Below are 11,428 nucleotides of genomic sequence, written 5' to 3' on the forward strand. Positions count from 1 at the left end.
AGGGTTGTTTTTCTCCAGATTAGCTCAAGCCTACCTGTCTAGAGGCTCCACATTATCAAATGTTTTCTAGTCCCTATGGCAACTGAATCACAGAGCCAGGATTTGTTATTGTTGCAGGGAAAAAAGGGAAGGGCCACATTGTGAGTTCTGACGTCGATCTGACAGTGAGCAGCTGAGTCATCCTGCCACAGTCTGGTGCGTCTACAGAATCACTTCCCTGTGGCCTCAAACTCCCTCTTTGTGAGTCCTTTCTCCTCATCTGTCAGTGAGTGGATGTATTAGGGCACCTGTGGTGTACCAAGCCACTGTGGCTGGCTACTGGGCTGGAGAAGTCACTAGTGAGAGCGATGAGCAGGCAGAGTCCTGGTCCTTGAGGAGTACACATACGTACTCATCAATGGTTTCTAGAACCACCTGTTACTTCATTTACTCTATGATCTTGGTTAAGCCACTCAAGTGTTGTAAGCCTCTGTCTCCTTATGCACCATACAGGGGCAAAAATAGCAGTATTTCATCAGATTGTTCCAGGAAATAAATGAGATAGTGCCAATAACATGCTTAGCACCATACCTAGCACTGTGCACAGACAAGATATATATTCACTAAGGTTATAACTGATTGGCTAAGGCCTTGGCCATACATCTCTGGGCCCCCTAGAAGGTGAAAGAGAGTTCTTACTACCTTCCAAACATGAGTACCACCACGGGAGGCCAGGAAAACCCAGCCCTTGTCTTGGTCTGTTTTTATAACAAAACCTCTGAGACAGAGTGCTTTATAAAGAAGAAAAAACATGTGTTTGGCTCACAGTTCTGGAAGCTGAAAAGCCCAAGGCACCTGCGCGGTACCTGATGAATGCCCTCTCATTGCAGCGCAGCCGGGTGAGCGCTTCCTGCAGCGAGACACAGCAGCCTTGCTAACCCAATCTCCTTTCCTCTTCTTCCCACTCATGCCATCATGGGGTCCCCAGAACAGCATCTCATCCTTCTGACCGCTCCAGGCCTCGCCTCTAGATGCTACTAACATGGGAATTAAGTCTCCAACATGTGTACGTCACAGTAGCCCTCATTCTACAAGAACTGGAGCCAAGAAGCTTCAATCACTCAGACATAGAAAGAAGCAGAGCAAGCAATTTTCTGGGACAGCCTACAAGCCAAGGGTAGTGGGGATAAGGAGAGTCAGCCGATCCTGGAGATGTTCTTGGGCCACCTAGATGTGTAGCGGGTCATCATTCTCTTCCTCCAGGGGTGTGCTGACCAAGCATCCTCTGACATCAGCCAGGCTTTCTGGGTAAAATTCCATACCAGGGAAAGGGTGCTGAAGAGTGAATATAATAACTCCATCCATTAGCTAATGAGTGGTTAGATCAGCTTCCTGGTATTTGCAATGAACGTGGCATGATACCTCAGAAGCTTCTATCCAGCACAGGTTTTTAAACCTATAAAGAAGAAATGTGATGACCATAGAAAGAAAACGGCCTGAGGAGAATCCAGGCTTCCCCAAAGGAAGCCTCTTCATGGACCCACCCTGAGGAGCCATCAGATCGGGGCCCGTTTTCCATACTGAGCTCTGCTACCTACTATAACCATCTGTGAGCTTCCCCACTGAGCCGGCCCTAGAGCCCTGGCTCTCTCCTATCGGTCAAGATCTGTAAGTGGCTCAGGAAATCAGCTCAGTGGATGGAATGAGCATTTTTAATGGGTTCTGGGGCTTGAACTCAGGGCATGGGCACTGTCCCTGAACTTCTTTTGCTTAAGGCTACCACTTGAGCCACCACACCACTTCTGGCTTTTGCTGAGTGCTTTATTGGAGAGAAGAGTCTCACTGACTTTCCTGCCCAGTCTGGCCTCCAGCCCCAGTCCTCAGATCTCGGCCTCCTGGGTAGCTAGGATTGCAGGTGTGAGCCACCCGCTCACTGCACCTAGCAAAATGAGCATTCTTTAAACACTAGATAGAATGAAGCACAGATATGAGAGTACCTCACAGGAATCAAGGATAATTACTATTTCACCAGACTTTGGAGGATACACACACACACACACACACACACACGATGTGTGATGCTTATATGTACACACACACACACCACATGGATTCATATGAATCAAGACTCCCCCAGCCCTGCAAAGAAAGATGGTACATTCTAATGAGAATATTTAATGGAGATTTTCCATGCAGAGATGAGAAAGATTTAGGAAAATCACAGGGTCAGACCGTTGGAAGGGAAGTGCTTCTAGAACTCAGAGGCAGAGTGCTATGGAGAAAGCTGTGTCTAGCCACGACCATCAGCTGAGGAGGTCTCCAGCTCATGGCAAAGCCATTAGGGAATACATACATTACTTTTCTCTTTTCTGAGTTCTGCCCACAGGGCTGCCCAGAGCTGAACCCAAGACAAGCCAGAGACAAGGTCCTTGGGCAGAAAGCATCCAGAAGAGAATGTGTACATGGATCACAACGTAAGAGATGTTTCCTGGGAGCCTCAGTTCATGACATTTAAAAACTTGCACCCTAGAGGGCTGTGTCTAATACTGAAGTTACTGCCAGGAACAGGTGAGGCATTTGAGAATGCCCCGGGCCAGAATCAGCGATGCTGAGGCAGGCTTGGGCAGCAGTGGTACTCCAGGGCTCAACCCCCTCACCCGATGCCAGACTCCTCTTAAGCCCTGCATGGGACATGGGCTGAGGGTAAGAGGCGCAAGGAAGGAGGGGGAAGAGTATGTGGGAGAGAGGAACAAAGGGGCCTGTGGTCGCTGACACCCACGTGGAGCAGTTGCCTCAGCCCCTCAAGGACAAAGGGCAGACTTCTATTTCTGGCTCCCTGTAGGAGCAGGAGAAAATAATGTTCTTGTTTTCTGCACGCCTGTGGTTGGCTCACTAATCCATGGACTATAGACATTTGTTGGGCTACCTCATATCCACAGCCCACATGGTTGCTGAGTCCCTAAAGGTCTGATCACATGCTAGAGACTTCCTAAGTAAGTGTGACCAAGCCCAAAGGCTGAGTGTCCTGATGTCAATGGCTGGGCCCTACCAGGGGCCTGCAGAGCCTCAGCTGCTCATCTATAACTCCCTCTCACAGCCCCCTGCAGGTGACCCGATCCACAGTGGGTGTGGCAAGACTACAGGCCCTGGTCTCAGAAGAGACACTCTTCTGGAAAGGAAATCATTCCCTCTAATAGTTGTTTAAACAGTGGGAGGGGGAGGGTCAGAGAAATCTCATTTTGCTCTTGTTGTTTCCTTGGGCAACAGAATGCAACCTGCCCTTCCTGGCCCAGACGCCTTGTAGTTACTCACCGCTCCTTAGGGCTAAGTTGTTTACTTGGGAGTTAATAAAGTGGAGAACATCTTGCCCTTTGAACATACCTCCTCCTTCAGATTCTCTTGACTTCTCTCTGCCATGTTCCTGTCACCCGTCCCAGAAGGAGCCCAGAGCACGTACCTACCTACCTTGTCAAATCTCCTAGACAATGCCCAGTCCTCTGACCTAAGACAGCCACCTGGGGCTGGATCCTCAAGTTACCTCCTAAGGAGGCCTTAAAGACATAGATCACCCAGATCGTATTTTCAAGTCAACTTCACAGAAAGCAGTTACTTTTAAATAGTGCTTATTTTTATTATTGAACTGGTAAGGAAAGGAAGTAGAAGAGACCCAGCGTCTTTCAGTTGCCTGGCTCTGTTATGAAGTGACCACGGATGTGGTGAGTGTCCATTCCTGATTAGCCTCACTGACACTAACCCTTCTTCGCAGCTCTTCCAATATCCACATAGTATCAACTCCATCTCTGCTGTTTGTGCCACTGGACACATGTCCAGTGGTGACTGTTCATCTGGCCCAACAAACAGAAAGACCTCCTCAGAGAGCAGAAGCTTCAACTTTGCCCCTTCCTTTTGTTCCCCTGTCTGCAGCAGTGTCTCTAGCAGTCACAATAGGGACTCTGTAAACTAGATATAAGGAGGAAGAATTAAAAAAACATTCAGGCTAGGAAGGTTGCTTAGTGGTAGAGTGCTTGCCTAGCATGCATGAAACCCTGGGTTCGATTCCTCAGTAGCACATACACAGAAAAAGCCAAAAGTGGTGCTATGGCTCAAGTGGTAGAGTGCTAGCCTTGGGCAAAAGAAGCTCAGGGACAGTGCCCAGGCCCTGAATTCAAGTCCCAGGACTGGCAATAAATAAATAAATATTCATTGCAGTTAAAATTTTCAATGTGGAGAGGGAAAAAAAAAACCAAGAGTGAACCATGACTTTCAAAATCTTAATCCAGGGGCTGGGAAGGTGGCTCAGTGGTAGAGCTCTTGCCTTGCAAAATCTTAATCCATTTGACAGTGAAAACCTTTATTCTAGGTAGATTTCATCTAAGCCCATAATGAATCAAAGAAAAGTAGCATTGTCAAGTCAGGTTGCCAGGTTTCACAAATAAATACACAGGATAGAGAAGGGGGAAACGCCTCCTCTACTCACAGAACACTAATACCAATTTGTGGGAGGAATACAAATACCATTTTTATGCCACGCAATTCTCCCATTCTCTGGGGACACCAATAAAGTGTTCTACAATTTAGCCAACTTTGACACTAGCTAAAGTTAGTACCACCCCACTCCAGGTTAAAGGGCCACACATACAACTATAGATTCCTTCACCCATTTTCCTTGAGATCCTCATTTTCCCAGAGAGACTGTGAAGATGTCCCACCATGCTGCTGTTGCAGTCTTCTCCTTTCTACTCCCCAGCCCACTACTTTTGCAGTAGCGCACACATCCAAATACTTCATTTCCATTCTTTGAGTAGGGAGGATGCACAGTTTCCGCATGGTGCCGAGATCCGAGGCAGTAACCACATGAGTGGTCCTAATCTGAAGGAGTGGCCGTGAGTTCTCAGCTACCTGGCCCACCTTTGCTTGCCAGAAATTCAATTCTGTGGACTATCTAATATCCTTTCCCATTAGATTGCTTTCAGCTTGAATTAGCCAGAGTGAGCAGCTACTGTTTGCAGTAAGAGCACTCGCATACAAAATCTGCAGGTTGCAAAAGCTCATCCCTCAAACTCACTGTACCCAATCTGTGTTGCTGTTAAATAAACATTCGGAGGTCACTGTTTTGTGCTGAGCTTCTGCCTGCTAAGTGTGACATAATCAAAAGGAAACTTTCTGCAGACAGATCACTTTTTCATAAAAACTAGAGATTCGCAGTTGCCGATCAGAAAGAGCCCATCTGGTCAGGTGCCCAGTGGCTCATGCCTGGAATCCTAGCTACTCAGGAGGAGCTGAGGATCTCAGTTCAAAGTCAGCCAGGCAGACAAATCCAAGAGACTCTTATCTCCAATTAACCACCAGAAAGCCAGAAGTAGAGCTGTGGCTCAAAATGACAGCACTAGAGCCAAAAAGCCAAGGGATAGTGCCCAGGCCCTGAGTTCAAGCCCCATACTCAACAAAACAAACAAATAAACAAAAAAGCTAAGCAAGAGCATGAGGTCATGAGTTCAAATTTCAGTAGCAATATAAAAACAAGAAAGAACAGGAAGAGCCTGGCTGAACTGGTAAAAGAAAGTCCCTTCTGCTTTGACCCTTACAAGAAAGTTAACTGGATATTTAGCAGTTTCTTTGTTTGTATTTGGTTTCTTTGTTCCTGCTCCTGTATCTTTAAAAAAGAAAAAGAAAAAAGAAAAGAGAGAAAGAAATTTTAAAAAAAGAAGAGAAAAGAAAAGAAAAAAAAAAAAAGAAAAGAAAAGTGAACTCTAATCTGCCAGGCCCTTCTGCTTGGGGAAGGGTGCTTTCCCACTCATGAATCACAAGTAAAAACCAATTCAACTTTTAAACTACATTTGTGGAAATTTTGTTTCTTAAACAATCCCTGATTAGTGAGGAGACCCAAGCCAAAGATGGGATAACTCTGCAAAAGGAAATCACTAGAATCTTCCTTCAGAGCTGTCTGCTCATATGTCCCCCAAACTTGAGGCACTTTCTGAAAAAAAAAAAAAAAAAATAGGTCCAGGCGCTGATTCTTCTTCTAGGGAACAGCATTGGATTGCGATTTCCTTCATGCCATGTGTCATGGAAGTTAGCAGACAGGATAAGTGTCACTGAACTGGAATCAAAGGCTGGGAACAGAAGCTGGGAACTCACCTCATTGTTTTCCTCTTCGCCACAGAGGCCAGAAGGTAGATGCATGATCACCCAGGTCCTGGAATGAGAACAACTCAGAGTAAATTCCCAAGCCAAGGTGACCATAACTTGTACTGTGTCAACACACGAGGCCACTGTTGGGGCTATTTGTTCTGGAAGTAGAACCCTTTGATCCTCACCAGTAGCCAGCCCTAACTCGGACCTCCTTCACGTAAATTGCCAGTGGGGCTCAAGCTCAGGTATTTTCCAGGTCCTGTTCTCACGGTTGTGATTTTGATGATCTGCCAAATTTGAGAAGTTTTACTTTGGTTCTATGAGGGTCATGGGGATGAAACTGAGGATCTGAGCACCCTCATGATGGAGACTGTAGAAGGAGTAGTAGTTCCCATGTGTCCATGTCCCTAACACTCAGAATCTGTAGCTGTTACATTATTTAAGAGAGGAAAATCCTTTTATTCTTTTTTTTTTTTTTTGGTCGGTCATGAGGCTTGAACTCTGGGCCTAGGCACTGTCCTTGAGCTCTTCAGCTCAAGCCAAGCACTCTACCACTTGAGCCACAGCACCACTTCCGGTTTTCTGGTGGTTAACTGGAGATAAGGGTCTCACAGATGTTCCTGCCTGGGCTGGCTTTAAACCATGATCCTCAGATCTCAGCTTCCTGAGTAGCTAGGATGACAAGCATGAGCCACTGGCACCCAGCCAAGAGAGGAAAATCTTTATAGATGTAATTGAGACAAGGATCCTAAAATAAGGAAATCAACCTGGATTAGCTAACTGACCGTAAGTAATGAGTATACTTACAAGAGTGAAGCAGAGGTGTTAGAATTTAGCTCAGTGGCAGAGGACTTTACGGGAAAGTATGAAATTCTGAGCTTCCCAGCCCCGAGAGAGAGAGAGAGAGAGAGAGAGAGAGAGAGAGAGAGAGAGAGAGAGAGAGAGAGATTTAATGTCAAAGACACATTGGAGGCCCTGTGAAGATAGAGTGACATGGACATAGGGCATGGAATGCTCACAGCCATCAGAAGCTAAAAGAACAAGAACCAGATTTCCCTAGAGCTTCTGTAGGGTCTGCGGCCCTGCAAGACCTTGATTTTTGACTTCTGAAATAAGTTTCTGCACAGAATAAATTTCTGTAGCTTTAAGCCATTACATTTGTAGTTACTTGTTACAAGCGGGAAATTTCATGTCTTCTGAAAGAGTCCCTAGCCTCTGAGGGCAATGGGAACCACATCACAGAGAGCGCAGCAGGCAGTGGGTGGGGCCTCTGGAGCAGCGCCAGCATGCCTGCTGGGTGGAGGGGGCATTGGAGCGCACTTGGGGAGAGTAGAAAAGCATGGAAGGTGCTTCTGAGAGACAAGGGGAGATCTGGACATCAGCATGGAGGACTGGACTATCTTCCAGCCTCAAAAGAGGAGGAGGAGCTGGGATGGGCAGACCAGTGAGCAGAGCCTTGTAAAGAAAGACGAAGTGAAATCTCTTCATATTGATTTTTGTATTGTCAGAATGGAAACTGGAAAAAATAAATGCCCGTGGTTTCAAAACTGGAAAAACCAGAAAAATTTCAATTTCAATCCTGATCTCAATCACAAACACATGCATGCATATGTATGTGCTTGTGTGTATGCATGTATATATACACATACATATAGAAACCAATGCATGAAAATGTTATGGAATGGTGTACAAACTTAGAGTGTTTTTTCATTTTAAATATTACTATTTTATGGAGAAAGATCAGTATGGAACCTTCTTTCATATAGGAAAGCTAAAACAGTTGGTCTGAATATAGAAAAGGCGAGTAATAGAGTTTAGGAAGGGCTGGTGGGACATGGAGAAAAAATCATGTTAATTGGATCTGTTCATACTATATGCATGTGTGGAAATATCACTCTGAACCTCTCTAATATGCATAACTAAGCCAAGTTAATAAAAAAATAATGAAACACGAACAAAAAATTGCTACTGAAGTGGCAGCAGTGTTGAATGAAGGGACCCAAAATGGGAAATATTTAATGTGGAAATAATAAACAGCCACTGAAAGTTTTTGAGGAAAAGTAGCGTGAAGTTGGGAAGAAGACAGGTGATTAAAATAATGGTTAAGAAAGACAGTTGGAGCCAAGAGCCAGTGGCTCGTTCGTGTAATCCTAACTACTTAGGAGGCTGAAATCTGAGGATCCAGGTGCAAAGCCAGTCCAGGCAGGAAAGTACATGGAGACTCTTAATAACATTTTTTTTTGTTTTTTGTTTTTTGGTCCGGTTGTAGGGCCTGAACTCTGGGCCTGGGCTCTGTCCCTCAGCTCTTCAGCTCAAGGCTAGCGCTCTATACATGGAGACTCTCATCTCCAATTAACCACCAAAAAGCTGGGAATGGAGCTGTAGCTCAAATGAGCAAAAGACAAAAAAAAAAAAAAAAAAGGCTCAGAGACTGCACCCAGGCCCCAAGTTCAAGTCCCAGGACCATCACAGAAAAAAGGGCTGTGTCTGTGTATAGAGAATGAGGAAACAATGGCAGAGGCCAAGAGGCTGGCAGAGGGGCAGCATTCTGGGACTCAAGGGTGGAGGTATCTGTCAGGAGTCTGTCCACACACGGCCTAAGTCAAACCCTTCTCTACACTCTACTGTCCTCTAGAGGCCAGTTTCAGGATAGCCACCAAATCTTTCTGCTGTTAACTTAGAACCTGGGAGAGGATGGGAACACACCCTGGGCTCTGGACAAAGAGCACAACGCCTCCCTGAAGCTGGTAGCTCTTCACAACAGGGCCGGGCAAAGGGAGCAGCACCAACAAAAAGCACAGAGGCTTAAGGTTCTCTCTCATAGTTGTGCTTGATGGAAGCAGGTGGGTAGTAAAAGGTGAAGCTGAGGCTTTCCTGGAAAGGACTGTGAAATGTATTGGGTTGCACAGGGGTGTCAAACAGGGAACTCATTAGCATCACCCAGCGGCAGGTATCCACCTTGTATATTAGAGAAGTCATTGTAACAACACTTTTTCATTGGCTTATGGAAAAGATAAGCCTGACAGTAAAGAACCCATGAGGCTAGGCCAGAGAAGCCCAGACTTTGCCTATGCAATGTCAGCCAGGAAGGAGAGGAGAACTCAGCTGCTTTCTTCACCCATGCCTGACACGAGGAGAGGAATGCTGTGGCTGCAAGGCTTCCCTCTGCGGACAGTGTTTGGAAGGGAGCTGCTGATTTGCCTAAATATTTTGGACCCCAGAATCTTGATAGCCATGCAGAGAGATCTGCTACAACACTGGGCTTTGCAGGAGTCATGGGGAAGAACTGAATGCACACTCTGGGTGGACAACTCGGCCTCAGACCTCCATCATCAATTCTTTGCTGTCATAGGACCAACAGCTCAGGTTTTAACACTCATCACCTCTACTATACTGCTTAATAGCTGTTGCTCTGTGCTTTATGCATATCATCGCCTGTCATAGGTGGGGCAGGCAGGTTGACAACTTCTGTTTCTCTGTCTCTTTGTCTCTTTTTGTCTCTCTGTCCCTGTCTCTGTCTCTCTTTGTCTCCAGGCTGAGGATTGAACCCAGGACCTGGTGCACATGCTGACACACTTTTTTGGGGGGGATCGTGGGGCTTGAACTCTGGGCCTGGGCGTTGTCCCTCAGCTCTTCAGCTCAAGGTGAGAACTCTACCATTCGAGCCACAGTGTCACTTCTGGTTTTCAGGTGGTGGTTAATTGGAGATCAGAGTCTGACGGACTTTCCTGCCCAGGCTGGCTTTGAACTATGATCCTCAGATCTCAGCCTCCTAAGTAGCTAGGAGTATAGGCATGAGCCATCAGCCTGACTTCTTGTTGAGCACAACAACTGGCATACTGATTAGGTAACAACCTGCATAGCTAACTATCATTATGTTCCCATTGTACAGATAAAGAAATTGAGACCTAGGAAGGCAGATCCCACCTGAAGCTATTTCCACCAGTTTGTACTGTTCAGTTAGAATATTTGTTATTTAACCAACTGCCCTCCTTCACTCTATGATTTCCATTTCAGTTGTATGTGTCTGCTGTATATATTTGCTTACAGTATAGCATACATTTCTCACTGTGGGTCCAGTTCAAAGAGTGAAAGAGCCACATATCTAAACATTTTCTCTCTCTGGTTTCACAATACTTACTTCATGGTAACTTCACAGCCTATATGTTGCTCAAGGAAATATACAAGAGTTTCTAGTGAGCAGGCCACGGTGCCCATTATGGGGCAGAGAAGAGAAGCTGTAACACTGTAATGGAGCCAAGGCTGCTCTTCTGGCCACCTCAATCTGGAAGCCCAGGTGTGACCCATCTGCCCATGGCCTGGAGTCCATGTTGCAGGCCAAGGGTTGCAGCAAGCCCAGAGCAACACAGTGACCAAGTAGCTCAATAGACCAGAGCCTTGGCATTAGCCTGGAAAATGTCTCCAGCATTAAAATCATGTTTGGTGGGGACACATAGGAGCTATGTCCTCTTTTAGAATGGCTTCCTGTAATGACCAGAATTTTTGTCTAACAATGCAACTAGATGAAACAATCACATTATTTTTCTAAGGGCTGGAAATCCCAGGGTAGAGCTCTTCGCCTCCCTCCCCTCCTTCCTTGCTCCCCCCAGCTGCTTTCACAGGCCAGTCTTGAGACCAGAGCCCCGGATGCTTTTTCCCTGGTCATTTCATGAGTCCCAACTTGCCGGCCTCTCAGCTCAGCTCCCTTTCTGGCAATCGCACCTGCTGCCCTCCCCATCCTTCGAGGGTTTTCCAGCAAAATCCTTTGCACATAGTCTCTTGGCAGAAGATGGGGGAATCACATGACTGAGTGACTGCTCTTTTCTGACTCATGGAATGGAAAGAAACGCTACTCACAAAAGCAGCACACAGGGCCTTCTGTTGCCAGCTGGACAACCACACAGTATGGGAGGTGATTCATCGAAGATGACCTGGCATGTGCTACTGCTCCCAGAATGAGGGCAGCCCAGAGCTCATCTTCTCAGAGTGACTAATGGGGCTTCTTAGACAAGAGGGTAAACCCAGTCCCCTCCCAGGATGACCACAGAGCCACCAGCCCTGCCCCAAGGGGCTGGGGCTGCCTTGAGCTGACAAAGAGGTACTGGGCACAATTTAATTCCTGCTATTTCCTCTCTTATTTCTTCTTCTTCCAGTAGCCCCATGAAAATGTCAGAAAAGAGGTTGCAGATGTGAAAATTCTGCCCAGAAATAACAACATGACTTGCCCAAGGTTGCACAGCCACTAACCAGATAGAGTAGGTGCTTGAACTGCTAGAAAACCTGTGAAGTTCTTGATCTGATTCACACTCAGAGCAAT

The 11,428-nt window shown here is 46.3% G+C and overlaps 1 long non-coding RNA gene across 1 annotated transcript; it reads right to left on the reverse strand.

The window, feature by feature from the left end:
• Window positions 1-3,645: 3,645 nt before the first annotated feature.
• Window positions 3,646-11,012, reverse strand: LOC138841005 (uncharacterized). Its single transcript, XR_011376296.1, has 3 exons — window positions 10,969-11,012; window positions 6,118-6,175; window positions 3,646-3,939 (listed from the first exon to the last, which is right to left on the reverse strand). It is a non-coding gene; the product is annotated as an uncharacterized lncRNA (long non-coding RNA).
• Between the last annotated feature and the right edge of the window lie 416 nt (window positions 11,013-11,428).

Source organism: Dipodomys merriami, unplaced genomic scaffold (genome assembly GCF_024711535.1).
Source record: "Dipodomys merriami isolate MVZ:Mamm:240054 unplaced genomic scaffold, mDipMer1.0.p SCAF_31, whole genome shotgun sequence".
NCBI lineage: Eukaryota > Metazoa > Chordata > Mammalia > Rodentia > Heteromyidae > Dipodomys > Dipodomys merriami.